The sequence below is a fragment of the Pongo pygmaeus genome, chromosome 17 (genome assembly GCF_028885625.2).
Source record: "Pongo pygmaeus isolate AG05252 chromosome 17, NHGRI_mPonPyg2-v2.0_pri, whole genome shotgun sequence".
In the NCBI taxonomy this organism is placed as follows: Eukaryota; Metazoa; Chordata; class Mammalia; order Primates; family Hominidae; genus Pongo; species Pongo pygmaeus.
In genome coordinates, this window is record NC_072390.2 from 20,847,532 (window position 1) to 20,864,128 (window position 16,597).

Here is a 16,597-nt window from a genome sequence, read left to right on the forward strand (position 1 = left end):
TTGAGAGACTCTCTAAAAGTAAAGATGGTATTCAGTGTAGAAAAACTGCTAGCCAGATGACATATCTTAATATGAGCAAAGTAACTTCTACTGGAGCAAAACCACACGAATGCAGCACATATGGGAAAGTCTTCATGCAGCATTCATCCCCTAATAGGCACAGGAGATGTCATGGTGGACAGAAACAAAGCAAGTATCAGGAATATGATGATAAATCATATAAATGTAAAGAATGTGGGAAAACCTTCAGTTATCACCACTGCTTTTTCAAGCATGAAAAAACACACACTAGAGAGAAACCTTATGTGAATGTAAGGAATGTAGGAAAGCCTTCCTTTATCACACAACATGTCCAGGACACGTAAGAATGCATCCTGGAGAGAAACTATATGAAGTAAAGAATGTGGGAAAGCCTTCCATTATCACAGTTTACTCCAAATGTATAAAAGAACTCACACCAGTAAGAAACCCTATGAATGTAAACACTGTGGAAAAGCCTTTATATATTACCAGCCTTTTTGAAGACATGAAAGGACTCATACTGGAGAGAAACCCCATGAATGTAAGTATCGTGGTAAAACCTTCAGGTATTCAAGTTCTTTTCAAAAACATGAAAGAACTCATGCTGGAGAGAAATCCTATGAATGTAAACAATGTGGTAAAGCTTTCAGTTGTTCAAGTTCTTTTAGACAACACAAAAGAACTCACATGGGAGAGAAACTCTATGAGTGTAAACAGTGTGGCAAAGCCTTTCATTTTTTAAGTTCTTTTTAACCACATGAAAGGGCTCACACTGGGCAGAAACTTTATGAATGTAAACAATGTGGTAAAGCCTTCAGATTTTCTAATTCTCTGGGACTGCATGAAAGAACTCACAGTGGAGAAAAACCTTATGAATGTAAACAATGTGGTAAAGCTTTCATTTGTTCAAGTTCTTTTCAAAAACATGAAAGAACGCAAACTGGAGAGAAACCCTGTGAGTGTAAACAATGTGGTAAAGCCATTAGTTGTTCAAGCTCTTTTCGAAAACATGAAAGAACTCACATTGGAGAAAAACCCTATGAATGTAAACAATGTGGTAAAGCCTTCAGTTATTCAGCTGCTTTTCAACAAATGAGAAAACTCACACTGGAAAGAAACCTTATGAATGCAAACAGTGTGGGAAAGAAAGCCTTCCATTTTTTAAGTTTTCTTCAACCTCGTGAACTCACACTGGAGAGAAACCTTATGAATATAAACCATGTGGGAATGCCTTCAGATTTTCAAGCTCTCTTCAACTGCATGAAAGAACTCACACTGGAGAAAAACCTCATGATTGTAAACAATGTGGTAAAGCTTTCAGAAATTCAAGCTCATCTCAAAAACATGAAAGAACTCACTGGAGAGAAACCCTATGAATGTAAATAATGTGGTAAAGCATTCATTCAAATCAGTTCCTTTCAAGTGAATGAAAGAATTCATACTGGAGAGAAACCCTGTGAATGTAAAGGATGTGGCAAAGCTCTCACTTGTTCAAGTTCCTTTCAAAAACATGAAAGAACTCATACACTCATACTGGAGAGAAACCTTATGGATGCAAACAATGTGGAAAAGCCTTTATTTCTTCCATTCACTTTTGAGAGTACGAAAAGACTCACTGCAGAAAAAGCCTGAGAATGAAAACAATGAACAGCCTTCAGTTGTTCCACTTATTGTGAATGCATAAAAGAATTTATACCAGAGATAAACTGCTAGAATATAACACTGCTATAAAGCTCTATGTTGTCCCAGTTTCTTTTGAAGACAGGAAATAACTCACATTCGTTGGAAACCATATGAATGTAATTGTGAGCAAGCCTTCGGTTGACCTAATTCATTGCAAAGACAGAGTCCTGCTGCAGTGAAATCTGTAAAAAACATGGGAAAATGTTCAACTCTCCTCTACAAAGTGAATATATGAAAGGACTCAGTGGAGAGAAATCCTATGAGTGTAAGGAATTTGGAAAAAGCCTTCACACAGTCTTTCAGGCACACAAGAGAATGTATCCTGGAGAGAAACGCTATAAATGTAAAGAATGTGGGAAATTCTTCATCCCCCCAGTTCGTTCTGAGACCAGGAAAACATTTACACTGGTGAGCAACTTCTTAAACTAGAGCCATATGGGATTGCCTTCCACTGCATGTGTAACCCTTCACCCTGGGATCCTTTTTAGGATGAATTCAAGGACTGGGGAAGAAGGACTTGGACCTCAATAGGCCTTTCTTAGAACCCAGTTTGAAATTAGAAAACACCCTTTAGGGCAGTATCTGCCCTTAGTTCAGATACATGACTGGGTAGAATTCAGAGGGATCCTAGAATCTATCTTTAAGTTCATATCAGTGTCCATGAGTCAGATATTTGCAAATGCCATCTTTCTGAAACAAAGTTGCATCTCATAGTTCACTCAGTTGGAATCTGCCTGTGGACATTCTAATTCATGGGCATCAGCATCATTTATTTCCAGAGTTCTCTTGAGGTCATTTCCAGCCCCTACTTACTCATTGCAAACACATGCTGCAGATGCTTGCTGGTAAATGTGTTTAAAAATTCTCATGTTTCTCACACTGGAAAGTTTCTCTGTAGCAATCCCAGGTGGCTGTACACTGACAGCACTGAAGAAACAGGGGCAGAACCTGTGTCCTGGGAAACATGCTCCTTAAACACAGTACCCACCGTCATCAGCACCAACCACCACAGTCAGAAAAATTCTCAGCTATCTCACACTGGAAAGTCTCTGTAGCAATCCCGGGTGGCTGTGCGCTGACAGGGCTGAAGAAGCAGTGGCAGAACCCGTGTCCTGGGACACATGCCCCTTAAAAACACAGTAATCAATGTCCCATCACCACTAGCTCTGAGTCTCAAAACCACTAGTGGAGTCACATAGAAATGCCCTGCCATATCTTACTTGTAGGACACACTCAAACTTCTTACCTTTTTACACTTGCCTACCTTAAGTTTTCTGACACATTTCACCCTAAGATATCCAGTGTCTTTTGTACTGTTTGTGCCCTAGGCCCGTTGCCTCAATGCACGTTGCCGCATGCTGCTCCAGGACTGGTTTAATAGTCCCCTACACAAAGGCCAGTACTTAACTGATTTTCAGAACAGTACCTTCCCTGCAGGACTCTGCCCCTGTGATATATGGGAGTGGCCATGTCAGAGAGGCTGCACAGGCCATCAAAGCAACTAGCTTTACATCACTCCCAAAATGCGAGGTATCCTGGATTCCCAAGAAACTGTGTCCTGGCACCATTGTAGTTTTCTACCTTTGTTGAATTGTGCAGGTGTGGTGGGTGTTGAACCCTCCTTTGTCAGAGGCAGTGTTCACTGTTTCTTGGTTAGCAAGTCAATGTCATGCAAGAGCAGTGACAGGAACAAGGGCAGGCAGGTTTTCATGTGGCCTCAAAGAACTTCCTGTCTTTCCTTAGGTCCCAGAAGTGATCATCTTGCTTGAAGACCTGTGGTCTGAGATTCCTAGGCTCCCACCTTCCTACAGTAGCTGATGTAGGTCAGGTGGCAGCCATGCAAGGCTTAAGGTGGCCTCAAGAGGATATCTGAAGTGAGGTCTGCTGACAGATGAGACCTCAGCGGAGGGATGACTACCAAGGAGAGCACAGTGTAGGGCATGGTGGTTGAGCCATGAGATACACACCTTTGCTACTCTTCACTGAGCTCTTAATGGAAAAACAAGCTGAGAAGGAGGCAGGTCATAAGGGATATGTTTCTGGAAGCATTTATAGCAGTTTGAAGGGCTGGAACATCATTACCCAATCCATTTCAGGTTCGCTGTTTTACATCCTTCAGGTCCCATTTTGTGATTTTGTAGAAAAGGAATTTTTGTACTTTGTATTCATGTAGTGGGAAATACTTTCTCTGTCAGGATTGCTGAAGAGCCACCTTTTGTGAGAGGTTTGGAAGCTAGGAGGTACTCATCGGCCACATGGAATGGGGATGAGAACAATTCACTCTTTGAAGATTGATTATATGTGGACCTATTCGATGAGGTTTGTGTGAAACCTCTTTGTATATGTCTGACTCCTAATATTCAATAATTGTTCATCTCTTCTGTGTAACAGGTTCTCTAATTGGTATAGTGAACAAAGCTGTGCTAATATCACTGTCCCCTCCAACGTGACATTCTAGAAGAGAAGAAACAAGAAAAGGCAAAAATGTGCAATGTGTCAAAAGGTGGTTATTGCCAAGGAAGCAGAGAAACCTGAAGAAGAGTGCAGAAGGCCTAGAGTCTGTTTCTCTGGAAGTGTCGGTTAGTGTCTCTTGGGCCCTTTATATCTGCAGGTTTGTGAGTTCATGTGTCTGTGTCTGGGGTTATGCACTTATATGTACAGTGAGAAAATGTGATTTTGTATATTTGTCTGGGGTGCTGTTTTTGTATATATTCTTAAACCTGGAATGGTTTCATTTTCTTTTCTTGCCTGGTGTGAAACTAGTGAAAGCAGACAACCTTGTTTTCTTTCTGATGTTAGATATTACAAATCCAGTTTTTTGTCATCAAAATGATGGAGTGGGTTTTTCATGCACGGCTTATAGCAGGTTGAGGAAGTTATCTTTTTTTCATAGTATGTTGTAATTGTTTATCACGAATGAGTATTGAATTTTGTGCAATGCTTTTATGCATCAATTGAGATGATTTTCATTTTTTCATCATTTTTATAGTACAGCCTACTGTATTATTACATTGATGGTTTTCATATGTTGAACCATCCTTCCTTTCCATGAATAAATATCACTTGGTTATATTGAATAATGCCTTTTTTCTTTATTATTTTATTTTATTTGACTTTTGATACTGGGTCTCGCTCTGTTACCCAGGCTGGGGTGCAGTGGCACGATCTCAGCTCACTGCAACCTCTGCCTCCCAGGCTTAAGTGAATAATGCTTTTAATATGTTGTGCAGCATGGTTTGCTGGTGTCTAAATGAGGATTTCTGCATTGGTATTCATAATGGGTAGTAGTGCTATTTTGTTTGCTCTCTCTTGCCATTTCACACCTGCTTGAGAGGCTTGCCATGCTCTTCCTGAAAGCTCATCTATGTACTTAATAAGCTTTTTCATACTCTCTTCGTGTGTGTGCCACATAGCCATCAATGTCACCATGAGAACCACACCTTTTCAGGTGACCATAACAACTGGCACAATACACAGGATGTCTACATGTTGATCACCACATCATGGGTTTGTTTTCTCTTGTCTGGGTTGCTCACTTGCTCTGTTGCTTGATGGCCAGCGTGCACTTTGAGGTGATGCACACTGTTCTGTGTCACATTGTTGAGGCATATCAAGCCTCAGTTCTTCATACAGATGACCAAGGTAAACATTTTGCATAATTCTTTGACCTTTATGAGCAGGATTGTTGGATTGGAGTTCTCCTTAATGTGGTCCTGGGTTGGATGTTTTGACTGGGGCCTATCTGTGTATTTTAGAGTAAAGCTGTGACTGATACTGGGCATGAGACTTGATCTATTGGTCTGAAGGTGGGGGCTGGTGGTGAGATTTTATTCAGTTCTAGTTGTGGGACAATCAGGTGGTCATTTCTAAAGGAACAGTCATTTGAAAAAGAAATAAAGAGAAGAGAGGGTGGGAAAGCTGCCATTAGATGGAATCCTGAAGTCTGCATTCACTGTGACCTTTAAGTACCTCTGCTGCAGCTGCATCTGCTGCGGCTGCTGCCCATGCCTCTAACTCAACAAAGGCCCTGATCTTCTGGGTTATCAGGGACTTCTGTGGCATCTCTATAGCACAGTAAAGGGGGGTTAGTTTAAACCTGAATGAAGCCTGATTCACTAAATTGCATAAAGCATCGGTGGCCATGCAGGAGTGATAACACTCATGTGAAGTTCTCTGGAGGAAAAAGAAATTATACAAACTATAGCAGAGAGGCCCCTCCCCTCTCCGAAGTATTACTGTGACAGGAAAACAAAACAGAAAAGAAAGGGAATAAGCTTTTGTTGTTTTCTTCTTCCCAACAAAAAGCTGAAACAAAAGTGCATAATTTTGAACCGTTGGAAATGGAAAATATACTAACAGAATTTGACAACATTTAACACTCTTGAATTGGTTGATTAAAAACACTTAACCCACCAGGAATAGAAGAAAACTACATCAACACAGGAAAAGGCAAGGCATTTATGAAAAGCCCGCAGGTAACATCATACTGAACAGCAAAAGACTGAAAGCTTTTTCTTTAAGATCAGGAACGAGGCAAGAATACTCATTCTCATCTCTTCTATTCAATATACTACAACAAATCCTAGCCAGACCAGTTAGACCAAAAAAAGATACAAATGACATCTATATTGGACAGGAAGAAGTATAATTATCTCTTTTTTAAGATGATAAAATCATCTATGAATTCAATTTCTAAAACTTAAAACTAATACATTCATCCTATGTATGTGGGAGTGGTTCCAAGACCCTCCAAGACCCCCCACCCCCATACCCAAATGTATGGATAGTCAGTTCCATTATATAAAATGGCACAATATTAGCCAGGTCCGGTGGCCCATGCCTGTAATCCCAGCACTTTGGGAGGCTGAGGCGGGCGGATCACGAGGTCAAGAGATCGAGACCATCCTGGCCAACATGGTGAAACCCCGTCTCTACTAAAAATACAAAAATTAGCTGGGCGTGGTGGCAGGTGCCTGTAATCCCAGGTACTCTGGAGGCTGAGGCAGGAGAATTCCTTAAACCCGGGAGGTAGTGGTTGCAGTGAGCCAAGATTCCGCCACTACACTTCAGCCTGGCAGCAGAGCAAGACTTGGTCTCAAAAAAAAAAAAAAAAAAAAGCTACAGTATTTGCATATGATCTATGCATATCCTCCTACATACTTTAAATCATTTCTAGATTACTTCTAATGACTAATAGAATCTTAAGTCCTAGGTAAATAGTTGTTATAATGTACTGTTTAAGAAAAAATGTGTTCAGTATAGCTGAAAGCTATCCATTTTGTTTTGTGAACATATTCGATCTGTGGTTGGTTTAATCTATGGATATAGAATCCAGAAATATGGAGGGCCAACTGTATATGACTTCAGCAAAGTTGTAGGATACAAAGGATACAAAATCAGCACAAAGAAATCATTTCTGTTTCTGTATACTGTCAGTGAGTAATCAGAATAGGAAATTTAAAAAACTATCCCATTTACAATAGCATAACAAATGCTTGAGAATGTTGGGAATAATGCTCAAAATCCTAAGGAAATTGAACACTCAAACAAAAGATTTTCAGCAAAGCAGTTTTCCTTCTGCGCAGAGGAGTGCTTCTCCTTGGCCAGTCACCATGAGAGCACACCAGAGCAAAGGGGCAAGAGAGCCTTTATTCCTGATGCAAACCCTGCCCCTGTACCCTTTCTCCATTGGCTGGAGTTGGGCTGCACAATCTAAACTAACCCTGGTTGGCTAAACATTTGAACTTTGTTTAGATAAGGTGGGCACATAAGAGAGAGAGGAAAGTGGGGAGGGGTGTCTGTAATGAGCTACATAACTAGTCTTCTCTACAAATACGGAAAGGAATGCAAGCTGGTACTGATAATCCCTGGTACCGTGGCATATCTGGGCATGTAAGAAAGGCAGAAAAGAAGGGAAGAGGAGAAAAAGAGAAAAAGGGGAGGGGGTACTGTGAATTAAAGAATAAAGGATTGATCAGGCTATTTGAAGAGAAACCTTATCATATCCCACAAGAATAAACATAACCAAGAAGGGAAAACAATGAAAACTACAAAGAATTGCTAAAAGAAAACAAATGAGATTAAAAAAAACAAAGATGTCTGTGTTATTGAGAAATATATATCTGGCTTTTGTCCTGTTTCCTGTCCCAGAACTCCTAAAATACTTGGAATCTCCAAAGTGATGTGGTGATGTGTTATTTTGTGTGCTAATGAAAGGACTGATAGCTGTGGGCTCCTGCATAGCCTCAGGATGGGGATGTTTGCCAGGGATAACCAAAACCAACCATGTGATTAGATGGTTGGAATGTTCAACCTCACCTTTCCTCTTCCTGGAAGGGAAAGGAGCTGAGTGTTAAGTTTATTGCCGATGGCTAAAGATATGATCATTCTTGTCTGTGTAATGACGACACCATAAAAAACCCAAAAGGACTGCTTTTGGGGAACTTTTGGATAGATAAACACATGGAGGTTTATAGAGTGTTGATACACACACACAGGCCATAGAAGCTCCATGCCCCTTTCCACATATCTTACCCTATACATCTCTTCCACCTGGGTGTTCATCTATATTTTTGTATTGTCCTTTATAGTAAGTAGTGTTTTATTGAGTTCGATGAGCCACTACAGCAAATTAATCAAACTTGAGGCGGTCATTGGAACCCAAATTTAGAGCTTCTCAGTCAGAATTTGCAGAAACCTAAGCTTATAGCTAGCATATGAAGTGGGGGCAATCTTGTGGGACTGAGCTCTTAACCTGTGGGATCTAATGCTGTCTGCAGTTAGTGTTGGAAATCAGTTGAATTAAGGGACACCCTGCTGGTGTCTGCTGGAGAAACCCTTGCAGAATTATTTGTGTCTTGTGTATAGAAGAACCCAACATATCTGGTCACACATCTGTGTGAATTGTTCTGTGAGAGTAGGAATAATCCATATTGGCTTTTTTTCTGTATTCTCAGAGACTCCAGTGTTCATGGACTGGATGACTTAATATTGTTAAAATGTCCATACTACCCAAAGTGATCTACAGATTTAATGCAATCCGTACCAAAATTTCAATGGATTTTTTTTTTTTTTTTGCAAAATATAAGAAAATTCTAAAATTTATATAAAATTTTCATGGACCTTTAATGTCTGAAACAATCTTGATAAGCAAGAACCAAGCTGGGTCTTCACAATTCCTGTATCAAAAACATAATAGGAAGCAACAGTAATCAAGATGGCCTATTATTTGACCAAAGACGGATATGCAGACCAATGGAACAGAATAGAGAACCTAGACATAAATGTAGTGCATATTTGGCTAAATGATCTTTGACAGAGGTGCCAAGTCTGCACAATGAAGAACGGACAATCTTTTCAAACAATAATGTTGGGAAAACTGGATATACACCTGCAGAAGAATGAAGTCTGAACAGTAATTTACACCATGTACAAATATTCACTAGAAGTGAAATAAAGGCCTGAATGGAAGATGTAAAACTGTAAAATTCCTTGAAGAAGACATAAGGGAAAAGTATCAAAATGTTAGATTTGCAGTGATATATTGCATATGACACCAATAGTATAGGCAACAAATAGAAAAGAAAAGTGGGATTGCATCCAAGTTAACAGATATACATTGAAGGTAATCTTCAACATGGTGAAAATGCACTCTTCATAATGGGAGAAAATATGCCAATTATATATCTGATATGGATTTAATATATTCAACATAAAAGGAACTCTGGGAACTTCAATAACTCAACAAAAATAAAACAACCTGGTTTTAAAAATGGGCAAAGGTCCTGAATGGACAGTTCTACAAATAACATATGCAAATGACAATTTATGCTCACCATCACAAATGATAAATGCAAATTGAAAGTATAATGAGCTATTTCCTCACACCTGTTAGAATGGCCAACATCAAAAGAACAGAAAATTACAAGTGTTGGTGAAGCTGCAGTTATTAGAATGCTTGTGCATTGTTGGTGGGAACATAAAGTGGTGCAGTCATTTTGGAAAATGGGGTTGAGCTTGTCAGAAAATTAAAAAACAGTATTAAAATATGGTCCAGTAATTTCACTTCTGAGTGTATATCCAAAATAATTTACAATAGCATCCTGAAGGGAACAGCAGGAAATTTTGTCACTTGGTACAACATGGATTAACTTTGAGGACATTAGGCTGAGTGAAATAAGGGAGGAATAAAAGAACAAATACTGTATGATTCCCCTCGTAAACTCTGTAAAGCAGTCAAAAGACAAACAACGTAGCAAGGTTGTTGCTGATGGCTGTAGAATGGGGCTGGAGTTAGCAGGGAGGTAGAAGTAGTGTTTAATGGATATAGACTTAGATTTTTCAAGATAGAATTTTAGAGATCTCTTGCACAACAGTGTGAATATACTTAACACTGTTGACCTGAACACTTAAAAATGGTTAACATGGTAAATTCAATATTGTGGTTTTGCCACAATAAAAAATAATAAATTAGAAAACCTCTTAAATTAAAAGAAATATTGAACAGAATTACCATATGATCCATCAGTTTCTGTCATAGGTATAAAGAGAAATAGAAACGTGTTCACACAAAACTTTGAACCTAAATAATCCATCGTCTAATCATCTAATGCATGGTACAAAATATGCATTAATAATACCCATACAATCAAATATAATTCCACCATAAATCCAAATAAAGTACTGGAACATGCTGTAGCAGGTATGTCTCTTCAAAAAAAACTGTAGTAAGTGAAAGACATTTAAGTACCCCACATGATTCCATTCATGTGGAAGTTCAGAATAGGGAATGTGTACAGAGAGCAGGTAGATTATTGGTTTGTCTGGGGCTGGATGTTGGGGGAGGAATATGGCAAGATAGAGGAATGGATACTTAAAGGATACATGGGTTTATCATGCAGGTGATGAAAATTGACTATGGTGATGATTACATGTATCTGCGAGTATAGCAAAAACTGATGAATTCTATACTTTAAATGGGTATATTGTGTAAAATGTGTATGTTTGAATGAAATGGTTGACATAAGTAAATACAATAGGACTTCTGGTTCAATCTGTTAAGAGAATCAAATTGCCAAGTTTATTCTGAATTAATAAAACATGTTACTGTTTTTCAGTGAGAATGGAAATCAGTTGCCTTGGAGATCCAGACTTTAGCATTTCAAAATTCTCTAGGGATACCCCCGATGACTCATCTAGAATTAATTTCTTAAAGAAGATAAAATGCACACATGACAATTTTAATAAACCCATCTTATAGGTGGTGGTTGGTCTGAGAAGAGTTTTTGAGCCCTGGATAGGGCAGCAGGGATCAAACATCTCACCAGAGCCAGAGTGCCAAATGTGCGTGTTTGAGGATGAGATTAGTGGAAGCCTCCACACTGACAGTGGTCAAAGATAAAAGTGGAGCTAGACTCCTTATTAGATAAGGTAATGTCACTGTTAAGTGTCTATGTTTCTAAACAAAGGTGACTGTCCCATTAGTGGCCTTACAGCCTTATGTCAAGCCCCTGACCTGGAGGACATCAGATTCCTGTTTCAGTCTGGGCACCCCTCTTGCTGTGAATGAGGGGGTCACTTCATGTGGAAGCTAAGCCTAGGATTCTCTGCTCACACCTGTGTCCCTGCATTCAGAAGGAGATGTGGGGAGACACCAGTGTCTGAACTGAAATTCTGAACAAGTTCTTCTTAAATTCCAGTGCCCTTGCCAGCGACACATTCTGGGGATGGCTGAATCTAGGTCAGCTTAGGCATATGACCTCCTGCAACTGTCACTCATGCCATAGGGGTCAGAGTTGTAGGAACTGTTTAATCAGATGCACCACCCAGAAGAGGTGGTGGAGTCACCCCACAAAGGCATATTTATATCACTGCTTGTTCTCATGGTCACTTGTCACTGTTTCACTTGCCCCTAAAGAGCTCTGGTGACTGTCACAGCTCTGTTGTGCTGTGACCTGCACTGGCTGATAAAATCCTAGGGAAGACATCAGGGTACCCAGGAATCCTAGAAATGCGAAATGGTGTGTGTGGCCAGATATCCCCAAACAGGGGAGATGGAACTGGTTGGAACCTTCAGGAACTCGCTGTGGCCAGGGGACCTGGGCCTCCTTGTGGTCCATTACAGAGTTTGTCAGATTCTTTTCTTGAATGATTGTACCATTTACATTCCCATCAGCTTGTAGGAGTGACCTAGTTTTTCTCATCCTCAGCAGCACTTGTTTTTGTCACTGTTTTTTAGTTTATCCATTTTGAAAGATGTGCAATAAAATCCCATGTGGTTTGCATCAGAATTTCATAAAGACTAATGATGTTGAACATATTTTCGTGTGTTTATTTGACATCTGTATATTCTCTGATATTTTGCCCATTATCTACTTAGATTCTTTTTTCATGGTTGCATTTTATGAGCTCTTTATATATTCTAGATACTAGTCCTGTGCTATATGTGTAGTTTGAAAGTATTTTTATCCATTAAGTAGCTTGATTTTGTCTTCTTAACCAGATGTTTTACAGAGCTACCATTTTTTACCATTTTTTAAAATGATTTCTAAAGTTTTCCTGTAAGATTTTCTATTTCAGCCATTTTAAGTGTACAATTCCATGGCATTTGTTATATTTATAATGTTGTTAAACCATAACCACTATCTGTGTCTAATTTTTTTCATCATTCCAAACAAAAACTCTATCCATTAAGCAAAAACCCCTATTTCCACCACTATCTCAGCATCTTTTCTGTCTCAATGAATTTTGCCTTTCCTAAATATTTTATGTTAGTAGAATTCTACAATATCGGTGCTGTTTATTTCTGGAGTAATTCACTTAAGTTTCTAGGGTTCATTTGTGGTGTTGTAGCTTGTATCAAAATTTCATTCACCTTTGTGGTAGAAGAAAATATTATTGTTTGTATGCCCTGCATTTTGTTTCTTTATTCATTTCTTTCTTGATGGATATTTGGGGGGTTCTGTCTTGGGGGTATTATGAATACTGATTATATGAATTTGTATATATGTGCTTTTTTTGAGCACTTGATTTTTGTTATTTTGGGAATTTACACAGGAATGGAGTTGCTAAGTCATCTGTTAATTCTATGCTTAGCATTCAGAGGTACCTCCAGGTATTTTCCACAGCAGCTCAACAATTCTACATTCCCAGCAGCAAGGTAGAAGTGCTCTAATGTCTCTACATCCTTGGCAACATTTATTTTCCTTTTCCTTTTAAAATTCTGGCCGTTGCAGTCAGTTTGAAGTGGCAACTCACAGTGGTTTTAATTGACGTTTTTATAATACCCCATGATGTTGAATTCCTTATATGTGCTTGTTTACCATTATTTGTACATCTTTAAAGAATGTCTATTTGAGTCCTTGTTGTGTTTTTGTTGTTGAGTTGTAAGGGATTTTCATATATTGTGGGTACTACACTGTTATCAAGTATGTGATTTGTTAATATTTTTTCTGAATGTGTAGTTGTCTTTTTACTTCCTTGGTAATGTTCTTGTAATCACAAAGTTTTTTTTTTATAAATATTGATGAAGTCCATGTATCTTTTTTTCTTTGTTTCTTGGGCTTTTGGTTCCATATCTGTGAGTCCATTGCCAAATCCAAGTTCATGAAGTTTTGAAATTGAAAAGTGTCAATTTGCCAAATTTGTTGTTCTTTTTCAGTATTTTATATATGTGGGGCCCCTTACAGTTTCTTATGAATATGAAGAATGTCTTTCTATTTCTGTAAACTTGGTACTGGAATTTGATAGGGATTTCATTGAATCCATAAACTGCGTTGAAGTATTGACATCTTAAGAGTTTAAAAAGTTTTAAGCCAAGGACATAGATGTTTTTCTGTTTAGGTCTTTTTATTTACTTTCACAATGTTTCATGAATGTCATTATACATGTTTTTAATTTCCTTCGTTAAATTCGTTATTAGGTATTTTATTCATTGGAGTTCTGTTGTATACAGAATTATTTTCTTAGATTTTTTATCAGATTGTTTGTTGCAGTTATATAGAAATATAAGTGACTTTTGCATGTTGATCTTAAACCTTGCAAATTTGCTATATTTGTTTTTTTTACTTCCAGTTGTGTGTGTGTGTGTGTGTGTGTGTGTGTGTGTATTCTTTGGGATTTTCTATATATAAGGTCAAATCATCTGTGAGTAGGGATAGTTTTACTTCTTCCAAATTGTATGCATTTTTTTTGCATAATTGCTATGGCTAGAACTTCCAGTACATTAAGTTGCAGTGATAAATTTTACGTCAGTAACAAGTTTTTTAAAAAAGAAATAGAAAAGATACCTGACTAAGGTATAGACTTTTTTTCTAAAATTGAACTCCTATGTATTTGAGTTTGCATGCTATTGGATTTGAAATTAAATTTCACTTTGACATTTCCTAAGACCAAAAAAGGATGGATTTTTAAAAGTCACACAGTGAGAAAAAGAGGTATTTCTTGATACTTAGATTATATATTAAAAGGGAACATCAAGAACATTAGTCTAGGATGTGAAAACTCAGTTCACTTTTGTAGTAAAGATTGTCTCCTTATCAGTTATTATATTAAATATAATGGACTAAACACTCCAATCAACATGTGGACATTGGAAGAATGTATTAAAAACACGATCCCCCTATATGTTTTCTACAAGGCACTGTCAATTCAAAGATGCAAAAGGGTTGAAAGCGACAGGAAGAAAGTGTTCCATACAAATAGTAACATGATGTGTTACAGCTACAGTAATATCAAACAAAGTAGACTTAGGAAACCATGGGTGTGAACCCACCTCTTTCTTCTCAAATCTAGGCATTGGCTGCACCTAGACTTTCCATGGGCTGTAGGGTAGGCTGCATGGTGTAACTGTGTACGGTGATGGACGTGGCATGTGGGTGGAGGGTAAGCAGTCAGCAGCCTGAGGGGCCCTTGGGAAGGTCTAATCTGAGGTTAAAGCCCAGGTAAGGTGACCCAAGAAAGCCCTCTTACTTAACAGTAGAACCCAACAGAATTTAGCACTCAGGTAACCAGGCACCCACATTCTGGAGACAGCCTCCTCACCCAGCTTACTTGGCTGGAATCTCTTAAGAGAGCCAGATGTTCTCCTGCTGTATTCTAACTTCCCAAGGTCCTGGCCTCAGGGAAACCCCAGAGTAAGAGGCTCTCTGATACTATAGATGTTGGCTCAGCCTTCACCCCAACACCTCTGACCATTTGCCAGGAAGGACCCATTAGGACACACCCTGTACAGGAGCAGGTTGTTGGGGTGATAGAAGCCTGGTGGGCCCATCATGTTCACACCCCAGGTCATGGCTGGCAGGGGATGAGGGGAGTGCTGGGTGGTGTCCATCTGTCTCAGTTCACTCTGAGCCTTCGAGCTGTCATCTCATTTTATCCCTGGCTGGAGGTTTATGTAGACTCCGGTCTGTGCCTGATTTGGGGAATGGAAAGACTCGACAGAAGAGGCCAGGACAGCCAAGCAGGGCTCTGTTGCCTGCAAGATTAACTGCTGGTTGGTCTTTGCAGAGCTCCACGCAGAACATCATCAAAGAACTGATGGACACTTCATCTCCCTGGGTGAGGGGCAGGTGTACCATGCTGTCATGGCCATTGCTGCCTCAGTTGGGGTGTGGGTGTAGAGATGGTCTCTATAACCAGGGACCAGACATGGCTGAGAAGGCCTTCTGCCAGGACTCCACCGTGATGACTGACAGGACTTTTTGCCTTGGCTTTCCCTATTGAGTGACCCACAGTTTTAATCCAAGGGACCCTGAGTCTGTTTCCTTCCTTCAGCCCCACATTTCACCCCAGCACTGTTCAGGTGTAAAATCAGCTTTCACATATTTGTAAGAATATTGGGAAAATTATTTATATTTTACTTTCACTTCATGTTATGACCATGAGTGTTTTTGCATTTTGCTAGGGCTCATTGTTTTAATCGGCCCTCCTTTGTCCCGCTGTATGTGGAAATAAATCAGCCCTAAATCTGGATGAGACCTGCAGGTGGACTCCATCAGGGCAGGCATGGTGGGGCAGCAGGAGGAGCCCCTGGTGCCCACCTTCCAGAGCTGCCACCTCTTTTACCTCCTCATCTTCCTGTGCACCTAGAGAGAGTTCACCCCCACCCAACAACTCCTGGACCTACTGCTCAAAAGGTAAGTGCTCCATCCCTCCACAGCACAAGGGGGACTCAGCCACCTATTATCTGTGTCTTGGGAAAGTCCCTTCACATTTGTGGACTTCAATTTGCTTCTTTGGAACTGGGGTTCTAAGAAGTCTAACATGATAGGATTGTTTCAAGAACTAAATGAGTTAAGCTATGGAAAGTACTTCAGACTTGGCCTTGTAGAAAGCACTGCTGAGGGAATAGATCGGTTATTCATATTATAAAACTATTTAAAACTCTAGAAAACTATAGTAAGATATCATAAGACTATAAAAATATCAAAATTAAGATATTGACAGTAATAGAATTAACCTACTCATCTATTTGCATTTTACCGATGAATTTTTTCTCGTGTGTGTGTGTGTTCTGTGCAATTTTATTACATATGTAGGTTCACCTACCAGAAGATCAACTCGTTTTCCTCTTATAACCACATCCGCTTCCCTTCTCCCCACCATAACCACTCTGATTCTGATTCTTTGAAACCATTAATTTCTATTTCTGCAAATTTGTCATTCCAATAATGTTATATAAATGAAATAATAACCTGTGCAACCTTTTGTAATTGGCCCTTTTCCTTCAGCATAATTCCTTGGAGATTCATCTAAATTGGTTTATGTTTTAGTTTGTTCTTTTTGTTATTGCTGTGGGTTTTCATGCGTGGATGTTACCATGAAATACTGTGTGTAACCCTTCACTCTTTCAAGAACATATTTGTTGTTTTCAGTCAGGGTCTGGCTATTATGA